The sequence below is a fragment of the Psammomys obesus genome, unplaced genomic scaffold (genome assembly GCF_907164565.1).
Source record: "Psammomys obesus unplaced genomic scaffold, mPsaObe1.curated_primary_1811, whole genome shotgun sequence".
Lineage (NCBI taxonomy): Eukaryota > Metazoa > Chordata > Mammalia > Rodentia > Muridae > Psammomys > Psammomys obesus.
Genome location: NW_026591816.1, coordinates 947,778 through 970,484, shown reverse-complemented (window position 1 = coordinate 970,484; position 22,707 = coordinate 947,778). Strand labels below are relative to the sequence as shown.

The 22,707-nt window shown below is 45.3% G+C and overlaps 1 protein-coding gene and 1 pseudogene across 1 annotated transcript in view; both read left to right on the top strand.

The window, feature by feature from the left end:
• Nucleotides 1-22,707, top strand: part of LOC129680363 (zinc finger protein 709-like) — a gene marked incomplete in the record, with an annotated part of 180,929 nt that overhangs the window by 63,212 nt on the left and 95,010 nt on the right.
• Nucleotides 1,909-13,988, top strand: LOC129680329 (cytochrome P450 4F6-like; annotated as a pseudogene).

The window sequence follows — 22,707 nt, the reverse complement described above, 5'->3', positions numbered from 1 at the left end:
AAATGGCATTAGCCATGTTTAACTTAGTGTGAGGCTGGGGTCTTTCAAGACTATTCACATTAACCAGGGTTATCATCTCTTTTTTACAGTACTGCAGAAGGAACTCAGGACCTCTTTCATGCCAGGCATGGACTTTACTGCTGAGGGCCACAAATAGTGATACATAAATGCATCAGATTAAATCGTTGGGTGCCTTAGTCAATCTAAATTGACAAAATAATCCACTGCAATCACAGCCTCTCAGTGGGAGAGGTAACAGGTTGGCACTACGAGGAAATGGGGAACAAATGGCCACTTCTTATAACACTACACATCTTAACAGGCTTTCACTTTTTCCATGGCCTGGAATGGTTGATGGTATTCCAACTGTTTTGTCATGTAGTGTGTGGGGAGGGAGGCAGTTAAAAGGAGAAGGAAGGAAGAAAGGAAGGAAGGAAGGAAGGAAGGAAGGAAGGAAGGAAGGAAGGAGGGAAGGAAGGAAGGGAAGAGAAGACCAAAAAAGGGGAAGAATAAAAAAATCAGTGAGTCACGTCCATTCTTAGTCCCCAATGCTATTCGCCTTCTCATTTTGTACAAAGGGGGAAAAAAAATCTTTTTTGTTCTTCCACCTTCCAGAACAGTTCACTAGGTCCTTCGCAACCCAAACTAGGAATTTAGCTAAGCCTTAAGCCGGTGTTGTCCTCAGCATGCTTTCTTTCAAGTGGTTTTTTTGGAGTTTTGTTTTGTTTTGAGCCAGGGTCTCACTATGCAGCTTTGCCTGTTCAGGAATCACCATATAGACCAGGGTGGCCTCAGACTAACAGAGATCTGCTGTTCTCTGCCTCCTGTGTGCTAGGATTAAAGGAGTGTGCCACTATAGAGGCTTGCCTTTTCTGTTTTTGTTTTTAAGTGAAGTTTTGCTTTATATGTAGTCCAGGCTGCTTTCGAAACTGATCTTCTCAGGGCTACAGAAGTCTTCTTACCCCTAATTTTATTTATTGGTTGGTTGGTTGGTTTATATATACCTGTGGTTTTTCAAGACAGGGTTTATTTGTGTCCTGAAACTTGCTCTACAGACTGTTGTAACCTGCTTCAACTCTACAGCCCCTCTGTTGAGACCTACTTTAGTTCTTAGTATAAATTTAGCATCTCTGTTAGTACCTGCTGTCACTTTTAGCATATCGAAGCCATTTTGCCTCCAATTCTCCATTTTAATCATAAGGTGAAATTAATTTCAAGTTCTCAGATCCTACAAACCTGAGGCCAGGATACAATTTGGTAGTTCAATACTTGCTGCTTAGAATACAACATTAGATGATAAATGCATAGTCAGCTTGAGTTAAAGATGAATGTGTGTTCTGTTAGAGTTAAGACCACAACATCCTGCTATGTTCCTTACTCCCAGAAAGCTGGAAAGCCCCCAAGGGCTTCCCTACCCTAAATCCCAGACAATCAGCTTAAAGTCCTTTGTCTAGCTACCTAGATAGAATACAATATACTTAAAACAAAATCAATTATATTTAGCTAGTGAAAATTATGTAATGCTACCCCCCTGCCTTCCTACACCTGGTTACCTGGTTGTTACCTGGTTACGGTTTTTCATATTAAAAAACCTGCCTTAGAAACAGACCAGCATTATAGTCTGGCTTGCAAGTCCAGATTGTGTCTCTGACTGGTCAGTTTTTGTTCAGCATTCAACAAACTTCCATCAGTCTGGTGTCTGAGTGGTCAGTGTGCAGCTATTCCTGAACCCATAAACAAGGTCAGACTGGCCTGGAACTCACAGAGATTTACGTACCTTTGCCTCCCAAGTGACCCCACCAACCCCACCAGTGTGGGGTTTTGTTTGTTTTGTTTTGTTTTTTGTTTCTGTTTTACTCCTAAATATTTAAAGGGTACCTGAAATGTGTTCCTTTTACTAGGGCCGCCATGTCTAATTACTTCACTGTGTGGGTTAGGCAGGTGACTGCACCTCTGTTTCCTCTTTCCTCCTGCTGCCTTTCACTATCTGCTTTGGTTTAGGGATCATCTCACTGAACCTGGCTCTTCTCTGTCAGGTGGATATGTCCCAGTGAGGGAAAGAGGAGAATATAGGGACCATGCTCCCCAAGATGCTGAGACCTCCATGGCCTTCTAAGACCAGAAGGTGGACTATCTGGGCTGGAAGACATGAGGAAGAGGAAAAGAAACATTAGCTACTTCCATGGTTTCCTGTAGTCAGGCTCACAAGTAAGGACGAGCACTGTGTTAGATGACACTAGACAGAGTGAGAGAACTGAAATAGAGATTCCTCCTGCAATGGATAGAATGCTAAGGGAGGCCAGGTGTAATGGTGCAGGCCTGTAGTCTTAGTACTAGAGAGTGTCAAGAGAGAGGATCCTGAGTTTGAGGACAGCTATGGTAAGACCCTAAAAACCAAACAATCCCTGTGTGTGTGCAGTGTGCAAGCATTCCTGTGTGTGTGTGTGTGTGTGTGTGTGTGTGTGTGTGTGTGTCTTTGTGTGATCACATATGTGTGGACATATACATGGGTGCATGTTACAGGATGTAGAAGCCTGGATTTGATGACAGGTGTCTTCCTTCACTGCCTTCCACCTTGCATGATGAAGTAGGATCTCAAGTGAATCTAGAGCTAACAGATTTCTGGTGGTCTTGCTATCTTGCAGTGGAAATCCTTTGTCTCTGTCTTTCAGACAAAGCATAAGGAGAGGCAGGATTAGAAGCAGGAGAAAGAAACAGGAGAGGAAGAAGGTTGCTACTTCAGCCTGGCGTTATGTAGGTGTTGGAGACCACACTTCATTCCTAAATTTATACAGCAAGGGCCTTATGTAGTGAGAATTCTGGAATTTTGGTTTCTTTAAAAATATTATAATAAATATAAGAATTTTTATGTTAATCCCAGGTGTGGGGCTGTCTGAGCCAGATGACTATGATTTGCCTTGTGCTCTAGCAGAGGCATGGTTTTTCCAGCTGCAGATAGTTTCTGCAATTGTATGACATTTGGAATTGTGGAAACTTTTCAGAGGGTAAATAAAGGCCCTGAGATGCAGGGTGGGTGGTTGTCCAGGGGCTGGCTGCAGTTTGTTCGTAGTCATGCTCAAAGAAGAAACAAGAAAAACAAAGTCAGATTCAGAGACCTCTCTTTCTCTCTCTCTCACCTCTCTTTCTTTCTCTCCAATCTAGTGATGGGGTGAAACGGGGGAGGGGGGTAAAGGCTGGAAAAAAAGAACCTACAATGTAGAAAAGAGCAGCTACAGCCTTACCAACTGAACTACTCTCCAGCTCCTTGCAGAAAGAGATGTGTCTTCAGACAGATACAGTCTTCAGACATGGGTCTACTAGGTGCCTTTGGAGTCAAGAGTTTCCTATCAAGGTTCAGTTTCCTCATCTATAAAATGGGAATAATTCTCTGCACTTAGAAAGCAGTCAGGATGATGCCATGGAGTCATGCTCCCAGCATACCAAGGAGGTCAGCAAAGAACATTTTCTACTCTGCCACACAGTAGTCCTGGAAAGCCACTGTGTTTGTATTAGTTATATTTTTATTGCTATAATAAAAAAATTATGATGGAGGCAACTTATAAAAAGGTTTATTTGGTTTACAGTTACATAAGGCTCTGAGTCTATTATGATTAAAAAAAAATAACAGCAGATACCAGAGAAGGAGGCTGGAACAGAAACTGGGGCTTAACATCTTGAACCACATGTATGAAGCCAAGAGAGCAAGCACAAAATGACTTTTAAACTCTGAAAGCCTACCTCCTGTGACATACATATCCAATAAGGCCACACCTCCTACACCTCCCCAAACATCACCACAAACTGGGGATAACACATTTAGATGCCTCAGATATACCAAACATTCCATTCAAATCATTACATTAATGTCAACTATTGGATAATATCCCTTTCTAATTATCATATCACTTAAATTAGCTGGCTTAGCCAGGCGAAGTGGTGCACACCTATAATCCTAGGGCTTAGGGAGACAGAAGTAGGCAGATCGCTGTGAGTTCAAGGCCAGCCTGGTCTACAAATTGGGTCCAAGACAGCCAAGGCTACACAGAGAAACCCTGTCTCAAAAAAAATTAGGTGTACAGATTTTAGTATGTTTATCCTATGTTATATGTTTATCCTATATATATGTCATATATATATCCTATGTTATATAATGTCCACTTATAAGTGAGTATATACCATGAGTGTCTTTCTGCTTCTGGGATACCTCACTCAGGATGATTTTTTTTCTAGTTCCAACCATTTGCTTGCAAATTTCATGATTTCCTTGTTTTTAATAGCTAAAAAGTATTCCATTGTGTAAATGTACCACAATTTCTTATCCATTCCTCAACTGAGGGACATCTGGGTTGTTTCCAGATTCTGGCTATTATGAATAAAGCTGTTACAAACATGGTTGAGCAAATGTCCTTGTTGTATTGTTGAGCATCTTTCGGACATATGCCTAGGAGTATATATGCCTATAGCTGGATCTTGAGAAAGCACTATTCCTAATTGTCTGAGAACATGCAAGATTGATTTCCAAAGTGGTTGTACAAGTTTACATTCCGACCAGCAATGGAGAAGGATTCCTCTTTCTCCACATCATCTACAACATGTGTCACTTGAGTTTTTGATCTTAACCATTCTGATGGTGTAAGGTGAAACCTCAGGGTTATTTTGATTTGTATCCTTATGACTAAGGAAGTTGAGCATTTCTTTAAGTATTTCTCTGCCACTCAATATCCCTCTATTGAGAATTCTCTGTTTATCTCTGTACCTCATTTTTTAAATGGATTGCTTAGTTTGTTGGTGTTTAACTTTTTAAAAAAATGTTTTAAAGATTTCTTTAGTATTTATACAGTATTCTGCTTGCATGTGTGCTTTCATGCAAGAAGAAGGCAACATTATAGATGGTTGTGAGCCACTATGTGGTTGCTGGGAATTGAACTCAGGACCTTTAAGGAAGAGCAACCAGTGCTCTTAACCTCTGAGCTGTCTCTCCAGTCCCTGGTGTTTAACTTCTTAAGTTCTTTATATATTTTGGATATTGGCCCTCTGTCAGATATAAGGTTGGTGAAGATCCTTTCCCAATCTGTATGGGTAAGATGATCAGTCCTCACTCAGAAAGGTAAATGGGACAGACATGGAAAGAGGAAGAAAACAGGGAAAAAGACAGGAGCCTACCACAGAGGGCCTCTGAAAGACTCTACCCAGCAGGGTATCAAAGCAGATGCTGAGACTCAGAGCCGAATTTTGGGCAGAGTGCAGGGAATCTTATGAAAGAAGGGGGAGATAGAAAGACCTGGAAGGGACAGGAGCTCCACAAGGAGAGCAACAGAACCAAAAATTCTGGGCCCAGGGGTCTTTTGTGAGACTAATACTCCAACCAAGGATCATTCGTGGAGATAAACTAGAACCCCTGCACAGATGTAGCCCATGGCAGCTCAGTATCCAAGTGGGTACCCTAGTAATGGGAACAGGACTGTTTCTGACATGAACTCAGTGGCCAGCTCTTTGATCACCTCCACCTGATGGGTGAGCAGCCTTACTAGGCCACAGAGGAAAACAATGCAACCAGTCCTGATGAGACCTAATAGGTTAGGATTAGATAAAAGGGGAGGAGAACCTCCCCTATCAGTGGACTTGGGGAGGAGCATGGGAGGAAATGAGAGAGGGAAGATGGGATTGGGAGTGGATGAGGGAGGAGGCTACAGCTGGGATACAAAGTGAATAGTCTGTAATTAATAAAAAAAATAAATACATTTTTAAAAAGACAAAAACAAAACAAAAATGTTATGAAAAAATTAAAAGAAAAAACCAAAATGAATGAATGAATGAGTTAAAAATAAAATAAAATAAACTTACTGGCTTTAAGTTGGGCAGTGTGAAAATATACACCTGCAATCTCAGAACATGGGTGACTGAGCCAGAGTTGTGAGTATCGGGTCAGGCTGGGCTATGTAACTGTCCCTGGTCCCAGATAAAGATCTTGGGCATTGCTCAGTGCTACAACGCTCACTTAGCCTGCACAAGTTCTTGAGCTCTACACCCAACACTAGAAAAATAAAAGAATGAGAAAAAATAAACAACTGAAGAGGATGTACAATTGCTACTACAATGTAAACTTGTACAACCATGTTGGAAATCAATCTGGCGCTTTCTCAGGCAATTGGGAATAGCGCTACCTCAGGATCCAGCTACACCACTCCTAGGCATATATCTGAAAGATGCTCAACGATACAACAAGGACATTTGTTTAACCATGTTTGTAGCAGCTTTATTTGTAATAGCCAGAAGCTGGAAACAGCCCAGATGTCCCTCAGTTGAGGAATGGATACAATAATTGTGGTGCATTTACACAGTGGAATATTTCTCAGCTATTAAAAATAAGGAAATCATAAAATTTGCAGGCAAATGGTGGAAACTAGAAAAGATCATCGTGAGGTAACTCAGAAGCAGAAAGACACTCATGGTATTTATAAGTGATTATTAGACATATAACATAGAATAAACATACTAAAATCTATTGTCCTAAAGAAGCTAAACAATAAGAAAGACCCTACGGAAGATGCTCAATCCTCATTCAGAAGGGCAAATGTGATAGACATCAGAAACAGAAGACAGGGAACAGGACAGGAGCCTACCACAGATGGCCTCTGAAAGACTCTACTGATGGAGGTATTGAAGCAGAAGCTGAGACTCATAGCCAAACTTTGGGCAGAGTGCAGGGAATCTTATGAAAGAAGGGGGAGATAGAAAGACCTGGAGGGAAAGGAACTCCAAAAGGAGACCCAACAGAGCTTTCCCTCCCCCCTACCCTAAAAAATGGGCCCTGGGGTCCAACCAAGGACTGTGCATGGAGAGGACCTAAAACCCCTGCTCAGATGTAGCTTATAGACTCAGTCTCCAAGTGGGTTCCCTAGTAACGCAATTTGTGCCAGGCTTTCTGATCACCTCCCCCTGGGGAGGAGGAGTGCAGCCTTGCCAGGCCTTAGAGGAAAACTAGGCAGCCAGTCCTGATGAGACCTGATAGGCTAGGGTCAGAAGGAAGCGAGGAGGTCCTCCTCTATCAGTGGACTAGGGGAGGAACATAGGGAGAAAAAAAAAAAAAAAAAAGGAAGGGAAGGAGGGTAGGATTAGGAAGAGACGAGGGAGGGGGCCACAGCCAGGACACAAACTGAATAAATTGTCATAAACAATAAATAATTTTTAAAAAAAGAAAAATAAATCAAATAGAAAAACAACTTTATACCCTTGCTGGGCCAGCTGGACCTTTCATTGTCCCTTTCCTTCCTTGATGAGAGTCTGGGTTTTGTAGTAAAAATTATAGTGCTCTGAGAAGGAAGAGGCAGAACATTTAGTATCTCTCCAAGCTTAGCTTCAGAATTAGCATACCATAATTTTTACAAGGCTCCTCAGGCCAGAGCAAGTAGGTCCCCAGTTCCATTCAGGCTCACAACATGGAGAAACAGCTCCATCTCCAAATGAAAAAGAGGTGCAAAGACTCATTGCAAAGCTAATAGTGGAGGAATTGTGAAAAACTGACGTTTTTATATAGTCACCTACCACTATACTAATGAAGATGGTAGTAAACACTTATTGAGCACTTTCTGTATAACAGAAACAATATAACAATTGTCCGATATAATTTTTACCCTATTCTGAGGTAGGGCCACCTTGTAACTATTACCTTATGAATAGTGTATCTTAGGGTCAGAGAGGTCTCAGGGAACTTCTCCAAATTCACCAGCAATAAGATAATAGTAGAGCAGGTATTCAAGAATTGTTTGATGGACACAAATCAGGCCAACTTAATGCTGAGAACTTGATGAGTGGGATTTAGGTCCCAGTTGCTGTGTGATAGAATGATGTCTTGAACTCAAGGCTCCTGTCCTGACTCCTCCACTTGTATATTTGTCTCCTATTGTCATACCTTCTGCTACCTCAGTCAGGTGCCTGTGGCAGAAGGTCAGAAGTATGGTTCTGGGGCAGGAATCTGTCCTAATATCCAAGATTGGTCAGGGATTCGAAGAGCTAAGGAACAACCTTGTTTACTTCTCTGGCCAGAACAAGTGGTAGCACCTGGCCTCTGAGGGATGAGACCATCTGGACATGTTTGAACACATCAGCCTCATGACCTTGGACAGTCTGCAGAAATGTGTCTTCAGCTTCCATAGCAATTGTCAGATGCTGGCGGATGGTTTCATACACTGTGTGTTCAAGTTCTGCTTTCTGTACCCAGAGAGCAGGTTGCAGTCCAAAATGGCATTGGCGTTAGTATGAGGAATCTCCTTCCAGGCAGGTGGAACTGTCCGGATAAAGGCAGGAGTTGTGGATGAGAATTGTGTGTACCAAGCAGTTGAAAACAAGACATCTTGGAATGAGGTTGGAGGGTGTATTAAAATTTTTGCCACAGTGAAAAAAATACCTGAGCAAAATAATTTATGCAAAGAAAGATTTGTTTTGGCTCCTGGTTTCAGTTTTTCCTTGTAGTGAAGGGTGTGACATAGCAGCTTCCATCATGATAGCTAAGGAGCAAAGAGAGCCCTTGCTTGCAACCTTTCTCTTTATTCCTGTTATCCACATGGCCCCAGCTAATGGGCTGAGGCCATCCTCATGCAGAGCAGGCTTTTACTTGCTGTTCATCCCCTCGGGAAACACCCTCACAGCTACACACACAAGTGTCCTCTGCTAATCTCCACATGTCTGCATCTAATAAAGACTGTTGAGGTTAACCACCTGAGAGCTAACCTAGGGCTTGGGGCCATCCTGGACTAAAGAGAGTCTTATACAAAAATAATGAAACCTTTAATTTTGAGACAAGTCACACTATGTAGTCCAGGATAATCTGTGACTTTCTGGGTGGTTTGGCTTTGTCTTGAACTTATGATCCTTCTGCTTCTTTCTCATGAGTGTGGAGATTGTAGACTTGAGCCACTGTGTCCAGAATGGTCAGATTTAAGGAGCTTTCATACTCCACCCGGGGTTGTTCAGGGAGCCACAGAAGCTGTTTGGACTGATAGATTCCAGCTGCAGCTGATTGTGGACAATCAAGTTTTTAGAGGATGGATGCTCAGGTAGGTAGAGGATGCAGGGGACCTGGAGAAGAAAGCAGCCAAGCTTGGTGGGAAAAAATGGGACATGTTTCAGAAAGCTAAAAAAAAAAAAGAACAGCTGGAGCAGATGTTTAGTGAAAGAGCTAAAAATAGTTTCAATGTCTGCCTTGGAATCCTGAATTTTATCTGTGGAGAATGCTCTACCACCATCATGCTTTTGGTTTTGTATAAGTGAGTTTACCTAATGTTCGGTAAGCAAAAGTAAAAGAGTAAAGTAACAAGAAGCAGATTAAATAGCATTAGATTTAATCTGTCTCTCTGCAAGAATGACTGGACAAGCCCCATAAAAACAAGCAGCCAAAGACCTTGGTCAATAAAGAGGGTTCTGAGTGGAACAACTTCCTCTTGGATGAGTCTTCCAGTTGGCAGTTTTCATCACAGGCATTTTCAGATTATAGGAGGAAAGGAAAGAGAGTGGCTGGCAAAAAAGTTCAGTCTCTTGCCATCCAGCCTGCATACCTTGGGTCCCCCATGGTAGAAGGAGAGACCACTTTCCCACTTCCCACACCTCTGACCTCCACATACTCACTATGGCATGAACACACACACACACACACACACACACACACACACACACACACACACACTAAAAGTCAAGCACTACCTTTAGGAAGGTGCCCAGCCTGCCTGGAGAATGGAGAATGGAGACCGATTTGCCTTCCAGCTTTTCTCAAGGACACAGTATCAGATGTGAGAGTGATCTGGTTCTGAAATGTGTGCTGAATTGGCTGACCTGGCTGGTCCCCTTCCTCCCTCCATCATACATGTGGATCCTTCCCAAAAATGCATACATAATTAAGTAGAACAACCTTCCCTGATAGATGGGAGTCCTTTCTTCAGTCAAGGGTATGTAAGTAGTCCCCTGCTAGTGAGAGACCAAAAAGTTTAAAGCCCCAGCCACCTGGGAAAAGAAACTAGCTTAATGCAATCTTTCCCTGCCCACTAGTTATACAGTTGCTAGAAAACCGGTCCATCCCCCTAGGGAGGGCCACCAGGTCATTAATGGTTTGGGGACCTTCCTATAGCCAATCAATTCAAAATGCAACATCCCTTTTGTGTTTCGACCAACAGATGCTTGCCAGGCAGGAATCCCCCTGCTTTGGGCATGCTGGGAGGGACCAGAATCTTTAAATCACCCAACTAACCTGAGCAGGAGGCTCTCACTGCTTTGGCAGTGAGGGTGTGAGCCCAAGCTAGAGCTTGTAATAAAAAGATCCTCATGTGTTTTGCAATGGACTCGACTCCTGGTGGTGGTCTTTTGGGGGCTCGTGATTCAGGCACAACACTAGGCCTCCAAACAAGTTCCCAAGGGCATGATGGTTTTCCTTTAGTCTATGGTCCTTCTCACCTTTCTCTTTGTCACACTGTGAGACCAACACGTCTGAAATGGGGAAGCCACACTACTTCCAGAGTCCATCTTTCAGACAGTCTGACCAGCACATGACAGTTTACTACGATACCGTATTATAGCAGGACATGAGTGACCATAAAAAGTGAGAGGCATCAAGAAGTACACTTGGAGGGCAGCTCTGGGGAGGCAGGTGTCCTGGTCCTGGGTCTCTTGCCTGCAGGTGTTTTGGGTTTTGTGGTTCTGGGTTTTGCTTTCTCTCTGGCCTGCTCTGCAATGATTCCTGCAATCCTGGATCTCAGCTCCCTCATAGTGAAACGCCACTGCCAACACTTCTATATGTGGACTTCCTGTACCACCTCACTGCTGATGGGTGGCGCTACCGCAAGGCCTGTGACCTGCATAACTTCACAGATGTTTTCATCAGGAAGAGACGCCGCACCCTCTCTAGCCAAAGCATTGATGAGTTCCTGAAGCCTAAGCTAAGAGTAAATATTTAGACTTCACTGATGCTTTCTTGCTGGCCAAGGTGGGCTTCATAGGTATCTGAATTAAAAAGGTAACCAGGGACTTTGATATTCAGGGTTACAGAAGGAGTATAATTGCTGAATGGGGTACTGAGGAGCCACTGATGGTATTTGTAAAAGAGAGAGGGATGTTAGAGATAAGTTTTAGAGGTGGTTTATTGAATGCTGTGTGGAAAAAGCAAATAACAAGGTGGGGAGGGAGTCCTGTGTTCACTGTGGGTATCAGGGCTGTGTCAGGTCAGGCTCAGGAGCCCTCCAGTGGCACGAATTGAGGGTCTCATGTTGTCTCCAGGATGAACACGGAAAGGAGCTGTCAGATGAGGACAACCGAGCAGAGGACACAGGTCCCGTGAAGCCACAGGGAGGGTTGGGATCAGTTAGTCCTGAGAACATGAGTATTTGGGGGAAGGGTCCTGGATCCATCTATTCCTTCCATCTTTTTGGTCCATTATTTTTCCTGGGTGCTCTCTTTATGGCACTGAAGCAACTCAGAGGCACAGCCTTCCTGTCTGCCCTGCAGGCCAGGACACCACAGCCAGTGCGCTCTCCTGGATCCTGTACACCCGGAATACCAGAAGTGCTGCTGGCAGGAGGTGCGAGAACTCCTGAGGGACCGCAGCGCTGAGGAGATTGAATGGTGAGTGCAGGTCCTTATGGTCTGTTCTTTAGGCCTTCTCTTTGTCTCTTCTCCCCAGGTGGGGAAGAACTCTTCCTGTTGATTCTTTCATTATTTCCTGGTGCACACAGGAGCTGAGCTCAGAGAGAGATACCCAGCCTGGCCGGCAAGAGAAAGGTGTATGCTCAGGGACAGAGAGATCTCAAAGGCCACCTTTATCACCTCACTAGCTGGCTAGTCAGCATTAGCAAACTTTTATAAACCATGTATATTGACTGGGGAAAGCTGCCTTACAGGGCTGCTTGAAAAATTAGTGGCAATATAAAGAGAGCAGATGCCACCAACACAAATTCAAAACTGCCCTCCCTCCTTTGCTTTTCTGCTTAAACTTGCGTTTCCTCCCTGAGACCGTAACTCCCCTTTATTTTTGTCCTGTTTAATTCAGACCTTGCAGTCAATGCCGGGGATTCACAAGGATCTCAATGGATAAAAGTTATCTATCTCTTCATTGACGTAGCATGTCCCAGTGCCTGTGTTGTCACAACTCTAAGTTCAAGGCCAGCCTGGGCAACATGGTGAAACACCACCTCAAAATTATATATATATATATATATATATATATATATATATATATATATATATTCTATAAGAATATCTTTATGTAGCCTACGCCAGTCTCAAACTTCTTTTCTCATGCCTACCCGTCCTGAGTGCTGGGATTATAGGAGAATGTCACCATACCCATATTTAGCTCATTTTTCAGTTGATTAGTTTGTGGTCTTAACCTTTGAGCCATCTCTCCAACCCCCATGATACTTTTTAAGTTTAGGCATATGGGCGTTCTGCCTGTACATACGTGTGTGCCACGTGGCACCCGCAAAGGCCAGAAGAAAGCATCATCTCTCCTGGAAATGGCTATACAGACTGCTGTAAGCTGCTCTGTGGGTGCTGGGGATTACCCTGAGGCCCTGTGAAGGAGGAGCACTGAGGTATCTCTCCAGCCCCTCATGTATCCAGAGCCAACCCAGAAGTTCAAGTCTGTAATCTCAACACTTGGGAAGTGGGGGCAGGAGGGTCAGGAGTTGAAGGCAGCCTTGATTGCATGAGACCAAATCTCAAAAGCAAACAAAAGCAATATTTTATTCAGTTAGTTAGTTAGTTTGTTTGTTGAGGGGGAGGACTGCTGCTGATTGATTCACTATGTATCCCTGGCTGTCTGCGTAGACCAGGCTGGCTTCAGAATCACAGAGTTCTTTCTTCTACCTCGCCTATGCTGGGTGGGATTAAAGGTCCAGACCACTCTGCCTGACTCACTTGGAATTCATTTTACATGACCAAGGATCAGAGAGAGGTGCTAAGTCTTACCCAATAGCGAGGGCTTTGTTTTTGCGCCTGGATAATCGTGTGGTGTGCACCTTAGGGACGACCTGGCCCGGCTGCCCTTCTGGACCATGTGCATCAAGGAGAGCCTGCGGCTGCACCCCCCCAGTCATGGTCATCTCCCGCTGTGGCTGCTCTCAGGATATTCTCGGTCCGGAAGGTGTGTGGAGTGTGTGGAGTATGTGGAAGAAGGGTCTGGGTAGAACGATGGTCACTAGTGGCAGAAATGACCTTGGACTGACTGTGACGCCTGCCAACAGGGAATGGCTGCTATCAGAAGCTTCAGGAGTCATAACCCTTCAGGCTGGCCAGACCCTGAGGTGTAGTCCCTCACCGCTGGGATATGCGACGCAATAAGGCCAGGACTAGAGTGGAGGCGTGGCCCTGAAATTTGACTCCAGTCCCTCCGTCTGTTGGGGACTTGCTTGGTGTGCTGAGAAACCCTGACCCATCCGTCTAGTCTTGACTCTTCCTTTCTCTTTGACCCAGAAAACCTGAAGGGGTTACCTCTGGCTTTTAATCCCTTTTCATCAGGGCAAGGGTGAAGCCAGGGGATATTAGGATGTTGTCCAGGGCTGCCTGGAGGTGGTTGGAATGGTCAGCATTCCGGACTTCCTTTCTGTTCTCCACTTCGGTTCCGCGTAAAAGTTTAGAGACTGGAAGGCTAATGGTGGACAGATCAGAGTTCTGCCCTCCTTCTGCTAAGCATTGTGGGCTGCAGTCTGGGCTAGGTATAGCAAATGCCAAAATGGGGTTCCAGGTAGCCTGCGGGGAGGATCGATCAGGTTGGAGCCCACGGCACCTGGCTGGGTCCGGGCACAGTCAGAGTCCCCACCCCGTCCTCCCGCAGGAACTGCATAGGACAGACTTTCGCCACGAGCGAGATGAAGGTGGCGCTGGCGCTGACGCTGCTGCGCTTCCGCGTCCTGCCGGACGACAAGGAGCCGCGCCGGAAGCCGGAGCAGATCCTGCGCGCAGAGGGCGGGCTGTGGCTGCGGGTGGAGCCGCTGAGCGCGCAGTGACCCCACGCCTGCCCTAGGACGACCTCAACCACCCACCTTCCTCTTCGGGATCCCAGAATCAACAAAGCTGTTGCCCATACTCACCAAGTACCAGCGGGGGTCCCTTCAAAACCAAAGCAGTCTTTTATTGCTGGATGAGAGGAGGCAGGGCTGGTGTCCAGTCCAAGAGCTTCCCGGCCACCTAGGAGACCACATGACTTCCTCTCTGAGCTCAAGCATAGACTACTCTCTAAGAGCCACAGTAGATGTCTAAGCAAAAGAGGGAACAGATTTGAGGTTCTGTCACCGAAACAAACACTGCATTTTTTTTTCTTTCATTTTTGAAACAAGGTCTTGCTTATGTAGCTCTTAGTGGCCTAGAACCGACTGTGTGGACGACGCTGGCCTCAAACTTGCAGCAAACCTGCTGAGACCTCTGGCCTCACCACCCAAGGGCTGCAATTAAAGAGTAGTGGGCCACTGTACCTGGCCTCTCATATCTGAAGGAATATTTGTAGAAGTGAAGGGCAGTTTCTCAGGAGAGAAGTCTGGGAGCCGTTGACAATGATGTTAAGTGACACTGAAGGCTTGTGATGTCCAAGGCCACTCAAACAGCTTACACTTAAAAACGGCGTCAACTTACAGTTTCCCTGGGTGGTGGTGTTCTCTCAGGCTCCCACCTGTTTCTCTTGGGTCTGGAGAGGTAGCTCAGTTGAGGAGACAGGAGGATCCCAGGACCCCACTGGCCAGTCAGTCTAGCTGAATCAGAAAGCTCCGGGTTCAGCTGGGCTGTGGTGGTGTACCTTTAATCCAGGCACTTGTTGAGACCAGCCTGGTCTACAGAGCAAATCCTAGGATAGTCAGGGCCACACGGAGAAATCCTGTCTCAAAAACCCAAAAGAGAGAAAGAAAGAGAAAAAAAAAGGTAAAAGAAAAAAGTTCCAGGTTCAGTGAGAGATTCTTTCTGAGGAAATCAGTAGACAGTGATAGATGCGGCTGCCTCTTGTCAGTCTCTGCCCTCCTCATGAGCGAGCCTGTGCACACATGTGCATGCAGAATTTTCCTCACTGAATCACTTCTGGGATTTGATTTTCTCCCTGCCATTAGGAAGAAAGTTAAACAGTTTCAGCTGGGCACACATGGTGGCACACAGCCCTCAGCCCAGTATTTGGAGGACCGAGGCTGGGAAACATGAGTTAAAAACCAGCCTGGGCTACATGGGAAGTTTAAGGAGTATCTGGGGTACATAGTGAGATCCTAGCTCTGAAACCTAAAGGTAAATCAAATCCAGCTTTACATTTTCCTAACTGCAGAACAGTACTGGGCTCCGTGTTCTTTGTATCGCTGGTGTTCTGTCCTTATTATATAATGTCTTTATAAGCCTTTTTGGCAGTGCTGTAGTTTGAACCCAGGTCTTGTACACCCTAGGCAAATCCTCTATCACTCCAATGTACTCCTCCCTCCCCAGCTGACTGTAAGTGGGTTGTTTTTTTTTTTTTTTTGAGTGGGTTGTATGGTATTTGCATAGGCATGTGTGTGTGCATGCGTGTGTGTGTGTGTGTGTGTGTGTGCATGTGGGTGCTGGCAGAGGACAGTTTCGTGCACTGATGCTCAGGAATGCCATCTACAAGATCGCTCACTAGCCTAGGGCTAACCAGAGAGCTCCGAGGATCTGCCTGTGACCACCTCCCCAATGCTGGAATTACACATACCCCCCATCCTGCCCAGTTCTGGGGCACCATGAATGTAAGGAAAGCACACACTTCAATAACTCCATTCTCCCCAGCCCCTTAGGTGTGATTTTTAAGTGAGAATTACTTAGTTGTGGATATGTTGAGGTGGTATCTACCTTTGATTTTATTGTTTTGAGACCACGGTCACTCACATCAAAACACGAGGGGAGCATTACACATCACCCAGAGGTGTGTACCCAGAGGGGCAGGTGAACTTTGAATGCGGTGAATGCAGCTCTTGTACGGGAGGTGAGGGTATACAGGTGAGGTTTTGGTAGACTTTCAGTGAATGCCATTTCAGCACACTGTCATAATTTCCATAGTTCTAGGTAATAGAAATCCTTCACCCATATTTTAATTTTTGAATAGTTTTTATGTTCATATGAATTTCATACTCAATGTCTCTATTCAGACAGTGAGACCCTGGTAGGATTTTTGATTATATTCTTTTTAAGTCAAAGGGTCAGTTTGTGGGGCCTGGAGAGATGGATCGGTGGTTGCGTCCTCTTTCAAAATCTGGGCATGATAGTGCGTGCCTTTAACCCCAAGACTTGAAAAGCTGACACAGGTGGGTCTCAAGGAGTTCAAGGCCAGCCTGGTCTACAGAGCGAGTTCCAAGCCAAGCAGAGATACACAGTGAAACCCCGTCTCAAAAACAAAGCAAACAAAACCCTCCTTCAGAGGACCAATGTTTGATTCCCAGGATCCACACTGGGTGGTTCACAGCCTGACCTTGGGATCTAGTGCTCTCTTTCAGTCTCCATCAGCACCTGCGCACATGCTCACTAACCCTCACACATATATAGATGAGTATATTTTTTAAAGGCCAATTGAAGAAGCATCTTAACCATTACTGAGCCATCCTATCCATGAATATTGTCTGTCTCTCTATTTGGATCTTCCTAGACTTTTTTTCATCAGTGTCTTGAAGTTTTCATCACAGATGTACTGCACATATTTGGTTAGACTTAAGCCTGAGAACATTTTATGGTGTATATTACTTCAAGAATGATTTTTAGGAGAGCAACAGAACCAGAAAATTTGAACACAGGGAACTTCCCAGAGACTCATACTCCAACCAAGGACTATTCATGGAGATAATCTAGAACCCCTGCACAGATGTAGCCCATGGCAGTTTAGTGTCCAAGTGGGTTCCATAGTTATGGGAAGAGAGACTGCCTCTGACATAATCTGATTGGCCTGCTCTTTGATCACCTCCCCCTGAGGGGGGAGCAGCCTTACCAGGCCACAGAAGATGACAATGCAGCCAATCCTGATGAGATCTGATAGACTATGATCAGAAGGAAGGAGAGGAGGACCTCCCCTATCAGTGAACTTGGGGAGGGGCATGCATGAAGAAGGGGGAGGGAGGGTGGGATCGGGAGGGGAGGAGAGAGGGGCTTATGGGGGAATACAAAGTGAATAAAGGGTAAATAATAAAAACAAAAAAGAATGATTTTTAGAAACATTAGCTACTTGTCTATTGTTAGTCATAGTTGAAATATTTTTATCTTTAAAAGCATATAATAAATATATTAGAACTAAATGTGTCAATCTTCTGACTCTTTCTCTTACTCTCCTTGTTTATTTTAAAATTACTTATTTGATTTTTCTTGCATGTATGTGAGTGACCGTGTGTGTATAGTGCCCGTGGATCAGAAGAGGACGTCAGATCCCAGAGGGCTGGAGTTGCGGGAGGCTGTGAGCCACCATGTAGGTTCCGGGAATCTAACCCAGCTCCTCCGCAAGAGCAGCCAGTGCCCTCAACCCTGAGCAGCCGCTCCAGCCCCATCTTATCTTCAGATCTCATTACACATTACATTTATCTATCTCATTGCGCACTCACCTAGGCAGGCGCGCTCTGTGGCATGCATGTGCAAGTCACGAGACAGCGTTTGGGAATCAGGTCTCTCCTACCATGCGCGGCCCAAAGCTCAAACTCAGGCCATCAGGCTCCAGTTCCATCCATTTTTCTGCAAGTAGCATGATGTCATTCTTTTTTATGACCAATAATACAGCGTTGCACACATGTGCTACATCTGTATCCATCCATTTATCCACTGACACACTCCTAGGTTGATTTTGTCCCTTGGCCGTTATGAACATTACTGAAATAAACACAGGGCGCAAATATCTCTATTGTACACTGACTTTTTTTTTCCTTAAGGGAATATGCACAGGAGGTTATAGCTGAATTATATACTGATTTGATTTTTAACTTCTTTTCTTTTTTTTTTTTTTTTTTGAGAGGGTCTTATGTATTCCTGGCTGACCTCAAACTCACTATGTAGCTAAAGATGACCTTGCACTAATTTTCTCTCTGTCTTGAACATTATGGTTTTATTACAATTTGTGTGTGTGTGTGTGTGTGTGTGTGTGTGTGTGTGTGTGCGCGCGCGTGCACGCGCGCGCTCGGGTGCCCATTTTCCTGTACAAGGACATTCCAGGGCACACGACTGACGGTATGAAGACAACTTGTAGGCATTCTCTCCTTCAGTAATATGGGTCCTGGAGCTCAAACGCTAGTTGTCGGGTTTGGTGATGTGTACTCTCACCAGTGGAGACATCTAGCTGGCCATTAACCTTGGAGTTCTTATCCTCCTATGTCCATCTCCTGAATGTTGTCATTGCAGTTAGGCGTGTCTTAGGATTTTTATTACTGTCAAAAACACCATGATCAATAACAACACGAGGAGGAAAGACTTTCCTTCAGTTTATAGCGCTCAGTTTACATGCCATCACTGAGGGAAGTCAGGACAGGAACTGAGGAGGCCATGGAAGAGTGCTGCTGACTGGGGGGCCCGTAGACCTTGCCTCCAGAGGAGCTGGCATGGAACTGCCAAGATGGAGCATGTCCCAACCCTGGCAGTCTCAAACCTGAGACTGAAAATCTCATCCTGAGAATAGATGGTATAGGACAAAGCTCTCTCTATTTCTGTGCCTGCCTCAGGAGCACATGACACAACCCGCGGTGGCCACATAAGCTTGTCATCTGTTATCTTTCCCCGTGTAAATAGAGCATTGCCAGCTTCCTAAGTCCCAGCCAATGAGGCACATTCATCCTCAAAAACTCCCCTCTCTGCCCAAGGTTTATAAGGCCCTGTTTCACATGAAATAAAGCAGTGAGCACCGTCCATTTCACCAAGAAAAAAACCAATAACAACTCATGGGCCATGTGTCATTAGCTGGCTGCCGGCCTCTCAAATCTGCGAGCAGATTTGTGGTAGGTGGTCAGTACCAATCCCCCGAGAAAATTAAAGTTGCCTCAGGAAAGTTGACAATCACAAGCATCACTTCCTGTTTTTATCTATCATGGGGAACAATTCAGCACACAGAAAAAACCCTCAGGTAAGGGAGACAGGTATCTTCTTAGTGACTCCTGGCATAAAACTCGAGAAAACCCCAATCTCCTCATTTTGGGAGTCCGCGCTTCAGATAGCACCACGCATAGTCACAGGTAATATTTACAGCCCTTACTCGTGGGCCCAAGGTGCTTCTCTCACCTGGAATAAAAACAGCCAGGAAGGAAAAGCAGGCTCTCCTCGTTCTCTCCCCATCATAGCTGCGGCCCACCAATGTTAGGACTGATTAAAACAGGCCCCACCAAAAATGCTGCTTCCCTTCAGCCGGGCAGACACCGTCTGCTTCGGCAAAGGGACGCCTGGGCCTGGCTGTTCCGCTGAGCTGCAGCACTGGAGAAAGAAGGGGCTCTCTTCCTCCTGAAGAATTCATCACTGGCTTGACTGCTAGCCAGGCAGTTGCCACAGAGCCACCGAAGTCACCACTGGAGCTCTGTGAGCTTGTGTGCTGCCGTGCCCACCGCGGTGCCCGTCTGTGGGAGGAAGCTGTCAGCTGTTCTTGAAGCCATTCATTCACTCGAGTCAGGGGGCATGCCAATCCCCCGAGACAATTGTAGATGTAACCACACACTAGCTTGATCCTCATTGCTTGTTCAGTCTGCTTTCTTGTACCTCCAGGACCCACCTGCCCAGTAGGCTGGGCACTGCACAACAGTCATTGACCAAAACAATGGCCTACAGACCATTGTAGGCCATTGTACTGATTTTTTTTGAATTAATTTTGTATCCGGCTACTTTGCTGAAGGTGTTTATCAGCTGTAGGGGTTCCCTGGTAGAGTTTTTGGGGTCACTCATGTATACTATCATATCATCTGCAAATAGTGATAATTTGACTTCTTCCTTTCCAATCTGTATCCCCTTGATCTCCTTCAACTGTCATATTGCTCTAGCAAGGACTTCCAGCACTATGTTGAAGAGATATGGAGAGAGTGGGCAGCCTTGTCTTGTCCCTGATTTCAGTGGGATTGCTTTAAGTCTCTCTCCGTTCAGTTTGATGTTGGCTATAGGCTTGCTGTATATCGCCTTTACTATGTTTAGATATGTGCCTTGTATTCCTGAACTCTCCAATACTTTAAACATGAGAGGATGTTGAATTTTGTCAAATGCTTTTTCAGCATCTAGGGAGATTATCATGTGTTTTTTTTCTTTCAGTTTGTTAATATGGTGGATCACATTGATGGATTTCCGTATAGTGAACCATCCCTGCATACCTGGGATGAAGCCTACTTGGTCATAGTGGATAATATCTTTGATGTGTTCTTGTATTCGGTTTGCAAGTATTTTGTTAAGTATTTTTGCATCAATGTTCATAAGGGAGATTGGCCTGAAATTTTCTTTCTTTGTTGAGTCTTTGTGAGCATCTGATGGGAGCATTTTCTCAGTTCAGACCTCTCCTCCAAGCCTAGCTTGTGTCAGATAGATGTCTGGCTTCGTGTGCTGCTGGAGCTTGACCCTCAAGACCTTGTGCAGGCTTGCACAAGTAACCTACCAACTGAACTGAATTATGAGCCCTGTGTTTTAGTTTTTGATTTGGCTCTTAAGTGTGTGCTGTTCTACTTACTTTTAGCTGCTGTGATAAAACACCATCCAGAACCAAATTGTGGTGAGGAAAGGATTTATTTGAATTATATATCCCAATCACAGTCCATCATTTGAGAAAGTCAGGACAGAAACTCAAGCAGGAACAGAGCCAGGACCCAGGAGCAAAAGCTGCTGCTGGATTGATCTCGAGGTTTGCAGTCAGCTCCCCTTTTTGTACGTCACAGACAACCACCTCACAATGGGCTGGGCCTGCCTAGGTCAATCAACAGTCAAGAAAATGTCACACAGACACTGCCTAACATGATGAGGCATTTCCTCAGCACAGGTTTCCTCCTACCAGGTGATGCTGGTTTGTGTCAGGTTGACAAATGCTAGCACATTCTCCAAAGGCCCCTGTGTCCCAGGCAGGCGTGGTCCTGAGCTGGGGGCACCATGTGGAGGTAGGAGCTGTAAAAGATGAGGCTGAGATGCAGGGGGTGGAAACTGGATTTCAGTGGCATGCCCCTGAGGAGATGATGGAGTCCCCAGCTCCTGCTCTCCTTGCTCTCAGCCACCATGAGATGTTTCCTACCATCATGGGTTCCCTACTATTACGGTCTGCTTCACCAGATACCCAGACCGATAAAAGCAGCTCACTATGGCATAAGCTTCTGAAAGTATGAGCAGAAATAAATATTCCTTTAAGTTTGTTTTGGTACGCAGAAATTGACCTGCTTTTGTACAACAATTTTAAAAGCTTCTAGGAAGCTGTCAGGTCTGGTCCCACACAGGCTGCTCCCCCTGCCACTAAGAAGTACTGCAATGGCTCTCTTTCTTCAATCAACCCGATGAGATCCACCAACACCAACGCAAACTACAAAGCCCTCCCACAGCCATGCCTAGATGTCCTTTTTATTAAATAGCTGGGTGATATCATTCAACCAAGCAGACACAGAAAATGCTCAGTGGGAAAGGAAGCATGGTTTGCTGCCAGGTGGGAAGGGTCTGATTTTCACAAGGTCGCATTTCCCAAGGGATCCTTCTTTTTAAATTATCATTTTATTATGTATCCGGGTGTTAATGTCTGCATGTACACCTGCACACCAGAAGGAGGCATCAGATCCCATGGGCCATCAGATCCTGTAGTGTTTGTGAACCATGAGCTCTGGGAATCGAACCCCTGGAAGAGTATCCAGTGCTCTGAACCACTGAGCCATCTATCTCTCCAGATCACCCAAAGGACTCTTCTTTAAGTCTTTTTTTTTCCTCCAGTTCATAATGATTAATGCTTGTCAGGTTTTTTTTTTTTCCTAAGTTATCATCAACCAACCTAGAAGTAAAGAAAGGAGGGATGGAGGGAACTTCGAAAGGACAGGAGGAGGAGAGTAGAAGACTCAAAAAGAGGGAAACTGGGTGATGAATTTCCCAATTTGAATTGCCCTGGATATGCCCTCAAGTCTCTGTGTGAAGCTCCCTGTCCCCAACCTCCTCCCTATCCCTCTGATGCCCCCACCTACAAAGTGTGTGTGTGTGTGTGAAATAAGTTCTCTCACAAACCCCAGGCTGATCTTGAAACTGTGATCTTCCTCATGGCTCCAAAAGTTGTCTGACCCCTGAGTGAGGTAACCCAGAACCAGAAAGGCAGCCATAGTATGGACTCACTTATAAGTTGATATTAGCTGCAAAGGATAATCATGCTACAGTCTACAAACCCAGAGATGCTAAAGAAGGCTCAAGAGGGACACACATGGATCTTCCTTGGAAGGGGAAATAGGATAGATTCCAGGGGTAGACTGGGGGCTGGCAGAGAGACGAAGAGGTGGGAGGGGGAGGGAGAAATGACTGGAACGGGGGCGTTGGAGGGGGCAAGGTAGAAACCTAGTGTTGGGGAGACTCCCAGTAATCTACAAGGCTGGCCCTAGAGAAAACTCCTAGTAATGGAACACAGAGAACCCGACTGGCCATCTTCTATAACCAGGCGAGGCTTCCACTATAGTGACTGGGACACCAAGCCAGCCAAGAAACCTTCAACCCACAGGTTGTCTTGTTTGTAAGATGTGTTGGTACAAAGGTGGCAAAAAACCTGAGGGAATGGTCCAACGTGGGACCAATGCCATAAGACAGAGC